General features: G+C 37.5%; 1 protein-coding gene across 4 annotated transcripts in view; it reads right to left on the reverse strand.

Annotated features, from left to right (window-relative positions):
• The window catches only part of LOC124364890 (fibronectin type-III domain-containing protein 3a), a 181,572-nt gene that overhangs the window by 74,428 nt on the left and 88,321 nt on the right, over positions 1 to 18,823 (reverse strand). The window lies entirely within an intron of this gene.

An 18,823-nucleotide genomic window follows, 5' to 3' on the forward strand; every position in this document is an offset into this window, starting at 1 on the left:
CGGAATTCTCTGATGCAGTTTTATTATTTTGGATCACTTCTTCCAGGAATTAGATAATAATCAGGACGCTTCACTGTAAAATTTAATCTGTAAACAATTACAGCCTCAACGTTTCATTGTACGCTTTTCCTCCTTAAACGAAAGACTGCAAATTCAAGATTTCTGAGACCAACTTAGGTGGACAACATTTCTGTATATCAAATATAAAATAAAAAGGCTGCTTTACAGGATTCAAGCATCGAGGCGTCAAATCAATAATTTAATTTTCCACAAACGACATTCTATATGTTAACACAACAAAATGTATCCCCACAGCGTTATTAAAATAAAACAGTGTAATACAACTGTACTATTAAAACCATAATTATTATAGGCACAAATTGTGTGAAAATTCTCGCACAATTACAAATCTACCATAGCTTGTTTACTCGCATCGATCGATTTGGAGGTATTCATAGAAGACAACGTATATAATATTAACAAAATACACGATGTTAAAGATGAAAATAGCCACATTTTCTATCATTATTGTTATTAAAAATTGTAATTGTTACATATTCCTCCGATTTCTTGTGCTCACGATTATATCTCGAACTCCATCCGGCACATCCTGAAAGGGAATATCCAGGGAGATTCCATCCAGGCAATATGAAACAATCTGACTCGCGAGTATCCCACGGAGTGAAGGCTGCTTTCACATTCTAATATTCGTTCGCAAACATCACACCGGCAGTTCAACAGAAATAATACAAAGTCGGTATTTCCTTTTTAGCATTCCAAAGAGAAAATATTTTATCGTACACAGTATTAATATAAAACGGTGTTTGAGATTTCGGGACATCTGGTGTAAAACCAATTTGAGTCAGACGGCGAAACTGTTTAATTGCTGCAATTCTGTAATGAATTCCATGTTAACTGAAGTTTGAGGAAGATGCAGGAACGGTTCTCGTACTGCAGCAAACTTGTTGAGCAACTTTTCACATTATGTTTAACGTAACGAAACAGGCCTGGCTAGACAATCCAACTCAGGGCCGTAGCCATGGCGATCTGAAAACAGGAGCATTTCGGGCTCAAATTAAAAAGGTTTGGTTAGAGTAGAAGGGACCACGCCATCCCCTTCAATACCAACAGGCTGGTGATTATCTAGCTTTTTCAGAGCATCTTGATTCCAAGTCTTGGAGTATATGTGGTGTTTGTTAAAAAGAGCATTTCACACGGATATCAAATAATCAAATACCTATTTTCAAACCTTGTTCCAAGTCGAAAAAATCTCAAAGAAGAATTACTGGAAGAGAGAAAAGAAATAACCCCCCTCCCCCCAGGACATTCTCCGGGCACCCGTATCGATAGTTACGGCCCTGGTGTAGCCAGTGCTCTATCATACTTCCAGTTCCAGCACCTCACAATGAGATGACGCACTCTCGGTGGAAAGTAGCTCTTGTACCGCCAGAGAGAGCTGTCTGAGAGCTCACCTGTAGAAACGCCAACTGGTGTTTACTGGCATGAGTTTCTTTCACCTCAAGGTAACTATGGCTGTGTTATATGGATACACGAATATTGTTACTGATTCTTGTTTAGAGTTGGCTCCAAAAAAGATAATAAACTTGTGAAGAAGCAAGTTGCAAAACCACGACGACGCGAGTTGGAAAAAAGAGAAATTATAAAAGCGCTACATTACAGGAGTCATACACAACTTCCATTCCAGAGTTGTTCATCCTACTGTATTCCAATTAACGGATACAATGGAATAAAGAGGGATTATACGGAACGAGTCTTAACCGAACTGACTATAATGTTTTCTCGGACTAAAGTCAAATAGTTTGCTGACCTTAGACCTTCTGACCCCGAGAACTCGTTAAAGTTAATAGGTTTCTTGCTTGGACCGAGGAAACTATATAGACTACTACGTTTCAATTCTGTAGGATCTTCTATCGTACGGAAGGACAGACAACGATAAGAACCAGTCCGGACTTTTTTCAGAACATAATTTTGAATTTTAAGAAGTACGTTCTAATGTACACTTTAATAAACAACAGTTAATTCACTGTAATCGCAGTACAGTATTATGCTCTCGGCGGAAAATAATTCCCCGAAGATGTGACGATAAAAAACAAACAGACTGTTTTCATGAACTTGCTGCAAGAAAGAAAATCTGGCACGTGTGTTCCCAGAAGCCGCTCCATATCTCAGTATTGAAGTGACGGGAATGCCGATCTCTCCGTGGTTCCACGAAACAAACGCAAGGAGATAGACGTGTTTCCCCACCGACCTGTACCGCTCCGTTGTTGGTTCAAAGTGCAACAGAAATAATCTCCGAGTTGTGTTTGACAATAGAGGATAACACCAACTACTAAACCCGTGTAACCACCGACACGTGTTGTGTGTACAAACAGCTCATATTCTTGGAGAAAATTGTTATGTACATTCTCGATTAAAATATGAAACACAGTAATTACATTTAAATAAACAGAAGCATGTATTTAAGCTGAATTTTGCGGTACTAACGTTGAACAAGTAATAAATTCCGTCTTCTTATAAGTCTGCGAAAATATACTTTTTTTACATAAAGAGATTGTTTTAGGGATTCTGATCCTTGATTGGTAATACAGGATATAACAAAACTCTCTACGCAAGCTTTAAGATGTTTTGCATGACCCAAGAGGAGCAAATAATTAAATGCAACCAATGGTATATCTTCTTTAGTTTACCATCTGTCTCTATGTGTTTTGTAGATTTTATTTTTATATTTCAGAAATAAGTTAGATAGAAAACTAAAATTTGGAACAATTAGTTCTTGCAGTATCAAATCAATAGAAAAATTAATATCATATCACGTTTCAAGATTGAGGACAGTTTAAATGTTTAATGCTTCTTAATACTGAAAAAACCCATTACACAACGAACATTTTTTAAAGTTGCTATATCTAATTACAAACATTTTTACACCCAAAACATAAAAATAGTCAAAATAATGTAGATGTAACCTTATTACCGTTGTAATGCAGTGCAAAAACATTATCGTTAACACGTTTACGACATCATTAATCGTGCATTACAGCCGTTAAAAGGTCACAACTACTTTATTTATTGACCAATCGTTACAATCAAGCTGTCAAAATGTTTGTAATTAGATGTATCAACTTCAATTATCCTTTAAAAAGAGTCATTGTGTTATTATATCTTCTTATATTATGCTTTAAAAACGTATGCCATCTTGAAACGTGATAAGATAACAAAATATAGTTTGCCCTTTAATAATAATTTCAGTTTTATATCCTTTCTGGTTTGTGAAATAAAAACTAAAAACACACATATACAGACAAGACCGTAAACGAACGTAGTAGATATATCATTGGTTGTATTTGTTTTTAGCTCTTTTTAGTCCATGGCACAATATCTTAAAGTACGTGTAATTTTGTTACACCCAGTTTGTATAGAAGCTAAGTGGCAGGAAGATCGAACCGATTAAAAAAACCGTTATTCGTCAACTATTCCAAAAACTCAATTATTATTATTTATTACTATCACACCAGCTTCAACATACATTCGATGGTGTTACAGACAAATACGAATTTACGATTAGTTTAACGTAGGAATTTGAAGGTTAAATCGATTGTTTCTTATAATTTCTTTGTGGCAATAAAAAGTACCGCCTTGGTTAGATTGTTACCCTGTTTACATCCAGATTTCAGTCAAATTCCGTCGTCTAAACTTACTTTGTGGATCGCCACTACGGGGTGCCTTGAACACTTTACAAGGCTTTAAGCAATCGAAGGACATCGTGGGGACTTGGAGTGACTCACTAAGCAAATTCAACCCTCATTCACCTTAGTATGAAACCGTCCCCAAAATCGAAACTCCCGAGTCGGTGAACCACGTCCACAGTTATTGCTGCCAGCTGATCATATCGGAGCCTATTTCATTGCCAAGAAGAAGGGTTTAATATCACATCTGGTTCAGATAGTAGGTCTTATGATAATGAACGACTCTCCTAAGAGTGAGGCTGGAGTGGCAGATGACAGAGCCGACCAATAGGGTCAACTATCGTCTAGCTCCTCGAGTTGACCGTATCAAGAGGGGCCGGCAGAGGCCGAGGACACTCGAACGATTGACGCATGAACTCGGAAGTTAAGACACTGGTTTGAATTTGACCTTTGATGTGATGCCACTGTCCATGTCAGACTGCCATCTCCCGCCTTTCACTTCCAAGACTCTTATCTCCGTTCCCCGCATCGCCAGACTCTTGCGCAACACAGTTATTTAGATCGTCTGCCCATTCTAGAACTGACAGGTTGACGTGAACTTGTGCAGTCCAGTCTATTCTCGTTCATATACGTACATCAATAATTCTTTACTTCTTAATAAGCATCTTTAGGACATAATATACCGACATTTATCAAAATATTTCTGATAAGCAATAAGTCTGTAGAAATTGTTGGTTTTGAATAGTTACTTGATTCACATAGTTCGATTGCTGAAAAAGCTTTCCTAATTTATTCATAGATGAGTTTTCCTAATTGCCTTTATTGCGTGTGCAGGTGTTATCGATATTATTTCTGCAGTTGTGTACAAAATATTAGAGTATAATATACCACAACGAAAGGAACAAAAATAACTGAGCGTCGAAGATGAAAAATTAAAAAACGTATTATTGAAAGAGTTAAGCATACTTTAATATGTATTGAAAACGGCAGCAAATCAAAATCCCAATCGGTCAGAATGAAATCGTCTGGAACTAACGATCTCAGTCAGTTTTACATCGTTAGACGAGAGCAGTTTAACGATGGACACGACACGATGCGATAAATTATGTCTGGGAGGAAAGCACAACCCGGGCTATAGAGCCCGATTATCGCAAGAGAACGTGTGAAGCGGCCGCTCGAGTTCTTCACATGACGTAAGCCGCGAGCCGTTGTCCCACAGGCCGGGGTCTGCTATTGTTCTGCTTGTAATGAAGAATTCTGCGACAAGGCTGTCCGAGATAGCTGACTGACTCACCGGTGATTCACCGTAGAAGTACGACTCGATGTCCAGGGTGCAGCGCGGGTGTGGCGTCTAGGTCAAGCCGCCAAGGTGCGTCCTAGTGTTTGAGGTGTAACGGTTACTTTCCCCACACAATCCTTCGTTCTGCTGAAGTGTTTAAAAGTAATAAGTCTACGGTTAGTTTCCAACCGTTTACCCTTTTTCTACGTACAATTTGTAACTTCTAATAAAGTCAAATTTAAGATGTCTAAGAGTATATTCTTGTGACTTGGCCTACTCTGATGTCTAAATGATAAACTCCAAACATCTGGAGGCAATGTAATTTTGGGAAATTTCAGATATACAAGTTTCACTGCCATGTTTTCGTACTGAATGTGGATGGACGTTCGGGTGCCGATTCAATTCAAGCTACCCAATACAGAGAAGTGTGTATCTCCAGATTCGCTAGGACTTCGTCGAGGCTGATAAATCCAGCAACAATACAATACCAGCCAAAGAGAAAATTAAGAGTACAATCTGTGAATCCGACATATAGCAAAGTGTTTTGGAGCACGCACAAAGTTCATTTATCCTTTCTAAGGACCACCTAGCCTTATACAGAAAGAACTAACTACACAGAGCATTCTATAGATAATCTCGTATCCATCCATGATTTGATGTCCATAAGTGGTGAGGAAAGGTTGGTTTTGACTGTTATTATCTTACTACAGTCATTCCGAAACAATTCTTCACTTCAAGAAAACCTGACCATGGCCGATGGAGGAGAGGAGAAACCCACTGAGAACTGAATATGGAAATGAAACCTAGATATGGCTGTACATCTATTTATATTTTGAGTTTGTATAAGTTGCAAATTTACTGAAGAACGAGCCATACAGAGCATTCCAAAACATAAATGGAACTGACTATAATATGACATTATTACACATGGTATATTGATAGGACATATCTGCTCTTGTCCAATAACTCTAATTTTCATTCCTTTGAATATTCTTTAGAACATATAAGATAGGTAAAATGTAGAGCCCGAGTGGTGGGTAGGTAGTGACCGATTGACCGGCAAAGAGGCCAGCTAGTTGAGGCCGCGGCCGCTAGGGTCTGCTGCCAAGGTCGTTGTCGCATTCCAGAAACTTCCAGCCGCGCCGTGCGACTCGCCAACTGGAGACTCCAGGCTGGAGCTGGAGACAGATAATGGTAGGGAGAGGGGGGCAACTCTGTTCTTATATTATGCCAGCTGAGTTGAATCAGGCCTAATCTAATAAGGTTTCACACACTTTGTAGAAACTGGTGCTTTTCTAGGTTATCTCCCTGTACCTCTATTGTCCATGGGAAGTTGAGACTACGTAGTCTGTTAAGGAACCAAGCTGTCACTAATCCATACCATCAGTTTAGTGGTTTATTTTAACCTTAAATCCTTTCTTCTTTCTTTATTCAAATGAGTAAAGAGGTATTTAACAGTAATCCTATCCATGTTAGTTATGATAGAACAAAATATTATCAGGCAAAGAACATTAACGTTTGTTTTCCTGAAGAAGAACACTAAAATGAAACGAATTTGTAAAAACGTTTTCGTCATTTCTCTGAAACAAGTGAGTCTTAAAGGAGTAATGAACAAACCAGATGATAAACAAGCACACATCACTAATAAATGTAAAATTTGAACTGGTGATTACTTATCAAATCAAACCTACGGGAGAAGGCAAATTTCATGCTATCTGATTATCCGTTAGTAAGTTCAGCAATTCAGATTAATCAAAAATAAAAATTCGGATAAATAATGAATATTGTGTACGTAATCTGAAAAAATTAAATAATATTTTTGTATCACCACTAAGAAAAAGTAGACATCGAAGGTACTTAAACTCCTTCAAAACCTCGATGTAACATTAATTACAGAATCGTGACGCTTTTTCAGAGAACGTTCTGTGTGAACCAATTTCCACCTTAAAGACAGATAAAAACACGACCTTGACGAATAGCTTACATTTAGTTTACAAATTTTTCTCCTCAATAAATTTATATCTGTAGTTTAACGGATTAGGAGTAATAAGGTTACGTCCAAGAGAACGAAACAGGTCGGGCCAGAAAATTAAAAAGCCTATTTGCATAGATGACAAAATTCATGATACGTACTTCAATTTCAAAACAGACTTGGTAAATCGTGATCCTCGATCTCTTTGTGGAACAGCAGCGTTATCCGTTACGGAAAACAGGGTATTTGGGCATTTACCTCTGAACAATTGACTTTTATCGAACCAGGAATCTGGGCTGGGGAATTCGTTCCGACTTTCTTCGCATCCCTTTCCTTTCCATCGGTTTCCGGCGATTCATCCCAGTTTCGAATCACTAATGGATATGTAAATTAGTCATCAGTAGGAAACAAGACGCGAAGCAGCTTTCCAAAGGAAAAACTGGTACGAATTTGAATTACAGGATTGAAAACGAGAACATAATACAAAGCAAGAAACTTTAAGTCAAAAATACTTTGTATAGGAAATCGATTAAGCCATATCCTCAAGTGATCGTTTGCGGTTGTTGAAATTTGTAATTCACATACAACTATTATTCTGTTCTGAATGTTTCCTCGTCCATTGTGACAATGGAAAAGCATCGATTACAAAATAATGTAAACTGCATTGCCGACGTGCGCTTGCGTATTGCGGATACAGTGACGCTTGTAACTCACGTAGTCTACCTGCACGAGCAATGTTCCAGGGAATATTGCTCAAGAGTAACGGTTCTGCAACGATTGCGTCTCGGCCAGAAACTACGGACCGATACAGACCGAGACTGACGAGTAAGGTCACTGCGCGGTCATTTATCACGAACTAAAGTTCTTGTTTGGGGCTAAAGTTACGAAAATAAGCATGGTAATGTTATTGCAGCTTCTAATGCCCATGGTAATTCTAGATCCGGGTACGATTTTCATCAGGTTTCAACAAATCCATACTTTACGTGGAATACTGGCCTGATCAAGGTATGCAGAATTATTTATAAAACAGTTCAATGTTTAAAAATAAAAGTTAAGGCTGTAGTAAATTATCTTCTTGTGAAAAATTTCAAAAAGTCTACACTTTAGCAACTAAGTTAATCTGAAAATACGGTTACAAACTAAAATAATTAAATTGGGATCGATCAGTTAATGTTTTAAGTAACCTTTAGAAAAATCGGGGACGCAAAGATGTAGGACAATAAATACCCTTCTAAAGACAAGAAGATTTTTAGATCATCGTGTCGTTTTATCGTTTTAACAATCAGACATCGCTGATATTTTATACAACTTATCCAGGGACAGTTAGATATCGAGAACTTTTAAAACATTCCGACTCGAGGTTATAAAAACAAGGGCTGACTAAATGTTAAGGCTGGTCATAAATGTTCAGCAGACTATGAAGCCCATCTCTTGGCATTCACACCGATTATTCAAGGAACAATGAAAGGTCAATGACGAGGCAGAACTGTTAGAAAGGCAAATTTATTGGCAGTACCGGTTCGTACCATATATATTTCCGTGCAGGATTGCGAAACTAGATAGAATGTTGACGTGGCGAGAGAGGAAAAGTGCGACATGGGCGCGATGATGACTCCTGCAGTTAAGGTTATAGAGTATTGTGTTTGATACGCTACATGGCTACAATTATAGGCGGCACCAGACTGCGACTGGTCGAAGGTCAATCTGGGCACCACAGTCGGGGTAGACCACCAACTTGACATTGACTGTGCAAGTCTTGGACAGTCTGCTCATTTGTACACGTCAGAGCACACTGGCACTCTTGTGCCGAGAACAAAGTGGGCAGAAAATACATGATTTAGATGTAGTTTCCATAATCCCCGCCTTATTCGCTGACTTCAAATTGATCACGCAATGTTAAATTTGATGGTCAGTATTTAGAATTTGATGTACTACTCAAACTATGATCTAATTTAAGATTTCCTTCTGACTCCTCGCGGACCACCCCCTGACATGACAAAAAATGGTATTCGTTAAGGCAAAAGTTAGATTTATAAGTGCAGTAATGATGTACCAAGTTTTTTGCTTTGCCTGTAATCGTTCGGGAATTATCAAGCCAGTGCGGGACTTTTTTAACCCTGTATATTCAAGGTTTGTTACATTGATTCAGGTAATGTAAATGTAACGCAACCGTTAAGTCCTACCACGAAGTATTATGCATTTAAAGTATTATTTTCATCAAGATTATTGAAGCGGTTCAAAGCGACTGGACCGATTCAGAGGCGGTAAGAAACCACAGACAGTTTCATATTATATAATACTCTGGCTGGGACTTGTAGTTCACAGAAATAATTAATATCTAAAATTTAATACAAAACCATAAATATTGTGTGTAGCGTACTAGTAAATTACGAAATTAATCAATTGTATTGTTTGAAAACAATTTAAGTCACTTATTCGTCCGTGTGGACGAACACACATGTACTACACATTATTGTTTATCTTAAGGATCCGACAGATCCTTCTTAAAATCGTATCATTGTCTGTATAGACGTCTATGCTATAACCATTGATAGAAAGCTTCTAGGGTCTTAAAACTTGGCACGAAGGTTCTCCTTGGTCCGAGGTAGACTTTAAATGCTATTATGTTAAAAAAGTATGTAATTTTCGTTGCAATTTTTAATTGCCGCTATAAATATTAATATTATTTCTAATACTCTACAACAAATTTAACACACTTTGATTGTATAATGTGAAAATATTTCACACAGAATGCAATAGCTTCGCTATAAAATACGTGTTGCATTGAAAATAGTTTAATCGTGAAAGTTTCCATAGCGCAATTAGTGTTCAGGAAACTTTACTAGAATAAATCGTTTAATGTAAAATTAACTTAAGGATGTGTGAGTAAACCATGGTGAGTAGCATATTTCAAGTACAAGATTATGAATGAATCCAAGCCGTAGGCACACGAGCAGCACGAGCTAGACTTACTTAGAATGCTAAATGAAACAAACAAAGGAAACGGGTTGCAGATAGAGCTATCGTGTTTGTTAACTCGGCCAGTTCACGATTAGACAGTCGAGGCTGGCTCGTGCAGTCTGATAAACTCGGGATTAGATCTATATACTTGGACCAAATATTTTGTCTTATCACCGGGCGGTCGTAAATTATCAAGCGAAATTCATAAACATTTTGTAGGGCTCAGTCTGGGCGGAGATGAAGTATGGTGGGGCGCCCGACCATGAGCATGACACTGCCTTCTGCGGTACAAAACTCTATTGACGCTGGAAGACCATCTAGATACTGTATTTGAAATAAAAGACCTGTAGTAAAAGGCATTTTAAATTTATAAGAGTTTGTCTAGTGGCAACATCCATAGTATAGGCAACATAGTATAGGTCGAGAGCCAATTTGCATGTTATAAGCACACAGCCTTGGTTTTCTTGAAATCGATTGAGATAAAACTCCTTTCAGGAATGAAATCGACCATTTTGGTGGATGACGGAATGGAAGTGTATCAAAATGGGTTAAAGTACGAAATAATAATTTTTCTCAGATCGTTTAACTTGACATACTTATAACTATCAGCCACGGAAATAAATGTTACATTACCGTCCTAAAATGGTAACTTCTAGTCGCTTTATCTAGTTGTGTGATGGTTCGGGCATCAAACTAGAAAAAAATACAATCTGAGAAAATTTCATGTTTAGAACTCATTTAATATCCTCCCAAATATGTCCTAAACCAAAACTTCTTGGAGAATACCCCCTATCAATTTCAAGTAAATCCAAGTTGTGTGCTAATATAGTGTAAAATTGGTTCCCGGCTCCCACTAGGTTTTAATGGTTATAATTTTTTTTAATTATAAGATACAGTTTTTGTTATTGTTATTTTTTATTTAGCCGATGCTCTACGGCTTTTCAAAAACTGAGAAATATACCTGTACTGAGGAAAATGATCTTAGAACGACTGCTTTCGCCAAATTTTTGAGCGGCTCATAACGCTGTCTATTTTCGACTAGGAAGCATACTGTAAAGGTATCCTGTCCGGTGTACTACGTAATGGGAGGGAAGGATTGTCGACAACTGGAGTGTGCGATGGAGGGGGCGGCACCCTTGCCATTATCGTCAAACAATCGGGAATTCTCCTGTCCTGAGGGTTGTGTGTATTGACCTAGTGAGCGTGACATTGTTCTGTAGGGTAAACAATGAGAGTGGGACCGATCTGGACTTAGATAGATGGTATGCAATATGCTACAATATTTAATCATACATCCCAGGTGATTTTCTCATGGTCTCGCAAACCGTTAGAGAAAAATACATTACATTATGTGGCAAGAGTGAGCTTTCACTAATATCTAAATAACTAAATTAAACTGTACATTTCAAAACAATACCTAAGTTTTATGGGAATATAAAATGATATCGTATAAAGCAATGTCCTGCTCTGATTTATGTCCAATAAATTTGCATTGCTCATTACCAGCCTGACAAAATATTTATTTAAAGAAAACAATCCGTGATCTATTAAATTACACACTCTAGCACTTAAAGTTATAGGTAGAGAGTTAGGAAATGGCGTAGCTCTTTATAAGTTATTTATTACGTAAGTTCTTCTCTGCTACTTCATCTCTGAAAACGGGTATACTACACGCAATAATAAGGCAAACAATTTTACCGTTTTTTGAACCTGTCTCAGGTGCTAATATTTTTTAAATTTATTGTAAAAAAGTTAGGGTTTGAGACTGAAATATATAAATCTTGTCCGAGAGCGGACACTTATTATCATAGCTGTCAAATATTACAGCAATTACCTAAATTCTTAAATTGTTTTGGTTGATAAGAAAAGAATTACCGCATTGCAACATATCGGAGCCCACAGAACAGGGGTAAACGGAAGTCTCTGTTTCTAAAACTGTAATTTTGGCTGAAAACAAAGCCTTTATTTTTTCATCATTTCTATATCATGTATTATACTGATCACTTTACCACTTATTCTTCGACTGAAGCTGCCGTTACTAACGTAATTAGACTACTACAAACTGCTAATTTCCGGCAGGTAGTCTTCGATATTGAATCATTTTTTGAGGATCGTTTCGTTCATCTACAATACGGCACATACGTGTGAATGTGAGTACGCCGTGTAGTCTTGTTACAGTCCAATGGTGACTGGGCCTCGAAACACTCCCTGATCGTCCATGCTAGATACGGACGAGGAAGCGGCCTCCAGTATGGACGTAGCGCCATGATAAATTACTGTCCATTAGCCACAACAAGGAATAGCCATCACAATTTGTACTCGGCAGAAAACTCGCTCGTCTCGAAGGCCGTTCAATACGCGATAGTGAAGAGGAAACATCCGCACTTATTAGCCTAGGGGAATTGCGATTTTGCTTGGGGGAACTCATGCCTCACTTCCCCCCCCCCCAAAAAAAAAAAAAAAAAAACTCACTTCAAAGCGAAACTTGATAAGAACACAGGCTTTGTATTGTCATACTTGGGTCCATTTAAATTCTTTCAGTTGTGTATTAAATTAACTGAAAAAGAGCTTTCCACCCCAAAAATGTTACTTGTTATAAACTAATTACCAATATAACTTTAGAGAGGCCTGATATAACGAGATTTTTTTAAATTATATGAGCACATGTAGCCTAAAAGGTACTTTTGAAGGAACTCCAGAAGCTAGTAGGAAATGTAAGTTAACACGTTCGAGATGTGGAATCCAGAAAATTTAATTTTAATGACAATCGAACTCAACTTAGGAGTTTCCAAGGATTCCCCTAAGTTGTTTTGGAATTATTTCTGTGCATACCGGACAAGCGGTCTAGAGTTTTGCCAAGTGACGGATCCACACAGAGGACTTATCCTGTGCGGTAAAATAATAGAGAATAATTACTCCTGTGACATCTTTGTCGTATAAATATTCACTTCAGGGACGTCCTTTGAGGAAGAATCTGCCAACACAGCTAACTAAACCACTTTGGTTGTGGGAATCGGGAAAATAGAACGTTCATCGGGTAATGGTGGATCCAGGATTTGATTTTGGGGAGGTGGCAAACCCGTTATCTTATCCCAAATCTCAACCGAGGGTGCCCAAGAAAATGGTTAGTTTGAGGTGCACATGACGTCTTTATTAATTCTCGTATTGTACATTAAGAAACTTGTTGTTTGGAAATGGTGGACTAACTAATATTTTGATAGACAGCTGAATAGATCAAACGCCCTTTCCAACAATATTGATGTATCTATCTTGCTTTGCTTAGCGTATGCACTGTGTAGTGGTGACTTAATCCCATCAATGCCACATTTACTCGCTTAACTCTTAGGAGTTGCACCCTCTTTTGTAACTCCTCCTTCCCAACTGTTGTGTAGTTCCATAAAAGTTCATAGACCTAAACGTGCCAAGATGTATTAACAAGCTGGCAATAGATTGTAATAACAAGTTATCACTCATTTACTTTTACAGATTAGCATGTTATGCTAACAAATGCGTTTGTAACAGCAAGAAAGGGGGGTTCGATTAAATATTTAAGTGTAAATAAATTGGAAATTGTCTCACACAAGTATCCACAACTGAAGTACGAGTAAGCATTCAGTTTATACCTACCAGTTGAACCCACCACTGGGCACAGCAAAAACCGATGTGCCACTTCAATCTGGGCAACCTTATGGATGTCCAGTAGCGGCACATCACTAACCGCAAATGTTGAGATTCTGGGGTTCATGGGCAATTCAATAGGTCTAGTCTACTGTGGAAGATGGCTGTTGGAGTTGGTGGGGTTTGTTCCCTTACCTCAGAGGCTCTTGTTAACCTCAACAAGGGTGTGCCCCCCCCCCTGCCTACTTTGACTGGAGAGGCTGGTTCACAGCTGGCCTCCCTTCTTCCGGGATGACTTTGAGATGTAGTGCCCTAATTCTTCCTCATGGATCTCGATAGGAGGCGGTCCCTACTCCCTAACCTTACCCATCCTGAATATCCTATCACTCCGGAAGCAGCGCAAAGGTCCTTACAGGACTAAGTGCAATTTATAAGCCTCTTGTCCTAAGAGAACAAAAAAAACATTCAAGTGCTACCATTCTTAAATCAACACATTCTTAAAACTTAACAGCATGAAAAACGAACAATTTTTTAAAAATGTACTAAGAAAGCACCCTTTTCAAACAAACCAACGTTTAGGGAGTATAAAGCAACTTCCCGGGATCCATCCTGAATACTCCGCCCGTTTCAAGAGGTGAATCGGATTTGGAGATATGGAAAATTCAGGATAAACACATTCAGGAAAGGCTAACAATTCATTGTTTTGTTGCATTATTCCATGAATCATGATGAGTCATAGAAGTTCCAGCAAGCTATATATATATATACACACAACAACCGATGAATGTAAGCTCCAAAACCAAGACTGTCTTGTAAACACAGTCTGGATGCAATAATGACCAATCCCCAATTCAGACCAATAGAACTGGCATGCCATCTTTTTATAAAACACATTTCCATGGAGAGTTATAAACCAACTAATTCATAAAGGTTTTAATCTTGACTTACTTTACAGCCTTTATGCTTTGAAATCTGTTATGATTTAATCAAATGCTTTACACGAATATTTTTTTAATTACATTTAGTTATAGCTTTTACAGTCGACACCTGGACTGTGAAATATTCCTTTTCTTCACTTTACATTTGCTCCAATAATAAACTTGAGGGAAGGATATGATACCGGTCATTGATTAAATGTAAATCTGTATTTATGTAACTTCTATCCCATGATTGTTATTAAGGATCAACAAGGTATTTCTTAAATTGTGTCATTGACTGTATGTCCAACTATGCAATAATAACACCCACAAAACATTGTTCACTTTTGTTCACGGGTCTATTCTTTAGAATACAAAAGAATCTGAAATCAAAATTATAGAAATTACAAGTTTTAACATTATTTCTTTGGCCTTATGGGTAGCATGATGGAAACGATAAAATCATAGAATAAATTAATTTGTACACATATTGAGTAGAATCATACATGTTGTCATGCAAAACCAGTGATGGAGACACAATATTGCACAAGACATGAGTTATGTTATGTCCTGATCCTTTGGCAGTCGTTGTATCCGCTTATCATTAATACATCTCGCAAGTCTGCAACGCTGACCTTGTACTCGTATTGACTTGCATGTGCAGTGCCACATAGCAGACACTTTGCCACGTGTTGAGCTACACATACTCCAACCACGACCGCAGAACTTCCTTGCAGTGTTCATAAGACCTACAACCTCACTTACAGATACTCGCTAGTCTGCAACGCTGACCTTGTACTCGTATTGACTTGCATGTGCAGTGCCACATAGCAGACACTTTACAACGTGTTGAGCTAAACATACTCCAACCACGACCGCAGAACTTCCTTGCAGTGTTCATAAGACCTACAACCTCACTTGCAGATACTCGCTAGTCTGCAACGCTGACCTTGTACTCGTATTGACTTGCATGTGCAGTGCCACATAGCAGACACTTTACAACGTGTTGAGCTAAACATACTCCAACCACGACCGCAGAACTTACTTGCAGTGTTCATTAGACCTACAACCTCACTTGCAGATACTCGCTAGTCTGCAACGCTGACCTTGTACTCGTATTGACTTGCATGTGCAGTGCCACATAGCAGACACTTTACAACGTGTTGAGCTAAACATACTCCAACCACGACCGCAGAACTTACTTGCAGTGTTCATTAGACCTACAACCTCACTTGCAGATACTCGCTAGACTGCAACGCTGACCTTGTACTCGTATTGACTTGCATGTGCAGTGCCACATAGCAGACACTTTGCCACGTGTTGAGCTAAACATACTCCAACCACGACCGCAGAACTTACTTGCAGTGTTCATTAGACCTACAACCTCACTTGCAGATACTCGCTAGTCTGCAACGCTGACCTTGTACTCGTATTGACTTGCATGTGCAGTGCCCCATAGCAGACACTTTGCCACGTGTTGAGCTAAACATACTCCAACCACGACCGCAGAACTTCCTTGCAGTGTTCATAAGACCTACAACCTCACTTGCAGATACTCTCTAGTCTGCAACGCTGACCTTGTACTCGTATTGACTTGCATGTGCAGTGCCACATAGCAGACACTTTGCCACGTGTTGAGCTAAACATACTCCAACCACGACCGCAGAACTTCCTTGCAGTGTTCATAAGACCTACAACCTCACTTGCAGATACTCGCTAGTCTGCAACGCTGACCTTGTACTCGTATTGACTTGCATGTGCAGTGCCACATAACAGACACTTTGCCACGTGTTGAGCTAAACATACTCCAACCACGACCGCAGAACTTCCTTGCAGTGTTCATAAGACCTACAACCTCACTTGCAGATACTCGCTAGTCTGCAACGCTGACCTTGTACTCGTATTGACTTGCATGTGCAGTGCCACATAGCAGACACTTTACAACGTGTTGAGCTAAACATACTCCAACCACGACCGCAGAACTTCCTTGCAGTGTTCATAAGACCTACAACCTCACTTGCAGATACTCTCTAGTCTGCAACGCTGACCTTGTACTCGTATTGACTTGCATGTGCAGTGCCACATAGCAGACACTTTGCCACGTGTTGAGCTAAACATACTCCAACCACGACCGCAGAACTTACTTGCAGTGTTCATAAGACCTACAACCTCACTTGCAGATACTCGCTAGTCTGCAGACTGACCTTGAACTCGTATTGACTTGCATGTGCAGTGCCACATAGCAGACACTTTGCCACGCATAGAGTTGAACATACTACAAACCACGACCGCGAAACTTTGCAGCGTCCTTAAGAGTCAGAACCTTACTTGCAGATCCTATTCCATGTAGATATAAATTCAAACCGAAATTCATAGATTTTAACGCAAAGAAGGACATACTTAACTACATATAACAACAGTGGAAAATATTAATTATCAGATACAAATAATTAACTCTCGAATACCTACTAATGTATACAATTTGTATGATCTACCATTCAAAATAATATACATATAATTGATTTGGTTGCGTTTCCAAATTAATTATAAACCCAAAGGAAAAAGTCCTAATACTGCAGATAACACTGGTTACAAACTATTGTAATAACTTAATAAATCAGCAAAGTATTTTATTGGTTCCTCTCTTTTCATAATAATAATATATAAATTTGTATTTAGACCATAAACACTACTGTTGATGCAATATTTATTTACAACCTTCGTGGATCTCTAAACAGCCATAACAATTGCATTATAACATACAAATTAAATAATGTTGGAGTTACTGGCATTGCTAATAATTTAATGTCAAACATGGGCGTGTTTTTTTTAGATTCCACTTCATTGTTAATATCTTATAAAGATAGAACATTATTAGTAAATCAATACATATATTGATACATGTTTTTTTTTTTGAACGCGTTGATATTTAATGATAGTGAATTAAAAATAAAGGGCACGAAATAGAATAATAAATCAAAAATAAATTTTGAATCGCGTATTCCAACTAGTTCAGACGAAACTAACTAAAGGGATTTGTTGTTTTTATGATTATCCAGTTTTGTGAGACAAGTCCTGCTAATAACAGCGCATGATAGATTAACAGTTCTAAATATTTTATATGATGTAATGATTTGGGAACATATATAAAACAAATATTTCCATTACAAAAACTGTAGTTACAATTTCATTATTGCAGAATCTAGGATTCATTCACTCAAGTATCTGTTTTAAAATAACAAAGTGTTGACATTTTTCTCAATATACATAAATATACGTAATTTAGAACCAAAAATTAAATAATTTTCTACATCACCATACAAATATATTCTTCACCGCCATACAAATATTAGAGACATTGCACACAAACCTGTAAACTTGAAAACACCAACTCTATAAAGTAATAAAATAGCGCAGCAAAATTCCAGAAACAGCAATTAAAGAATTTAAATATTCTCAATAAATTTAAAGTAAAATAAAAATTATTAGAGTAAACAGTAAATCATTGAAGAATTTATATTACAATGAACATTAATATTATTCAAGAATATAATATTTAGACAATTTGTAATGTATGTAATATGTATAATAAGCCTTCACAATGTATAAAAGCATGGCATTCGAATTGATTTGATTTGATTATTTATAAAACAGGTCTTCTGATGGGGAAGGATTTGAATGTGCAATGTCTTTATCCCAACTTATGTCGAGACGCCATATTTAAATATAAGTTTCCTTTTGGAAAATACTGAGATTGGAACGACAATACTGTAACCCTTGTTAGCAATTCATAAGTTTTAATCGTTGTAAACAATTTTTCTTCTGTAATAACCAATGGGTTTCTCCCATGATAAGAATGTTGATGTGCATGTAACCAATAACAACTGCCACGACATTGTCTTCTGACCGTAAAAATAATGTATCCATAAATGCCCTTTACTTGATAAAATATTGTATTATTTATTGGTCTTATTTTTATCTTGTAGTAAGTTACGATATTATTATTAGAATTTGGCAAGTTAGGAGTAAATAGGCTAGATCTAATTGCTTAAGAAAATATTACAAACTTAAAAGTACATACAGTCGTAGTATATTTAAGTTCGATTAGAAAACAAATTTCAAAAAGGAATTCAAACACGCTGATTTATACAGTAAATATAAAATAAGTTAACTGTATTGAAAATAGCAATATAATTTATTAAATTTTACTGATTTATTTAAATACCATTATTACGGCTCCTTTCATCTAATATTAAATTTGACACCCTTTACTTATAATTACTTACAATTATTTATATTAAAGTAAAGTAACTGACGATTTAGAATCTGTCAAACTAAGAAATTTGACTCACAGTCAAACGAAATAAAGCAG

The sequence above is a fragment of the Homalodisca vitripennis genome, chromosome 6 (assembly GCF_021130785.1).
Source record: "Homalodisca vitripennis isolate AUS2020 chromosome 6, UT_GWSS_2.1, whole genome shotgun sequence".
NCBI lineage: Eukaryota > Metazoa > Arthropoda > Insecta > Hemiptera > Cicadellidae > Homalodisca > Homalodisca vitripennis.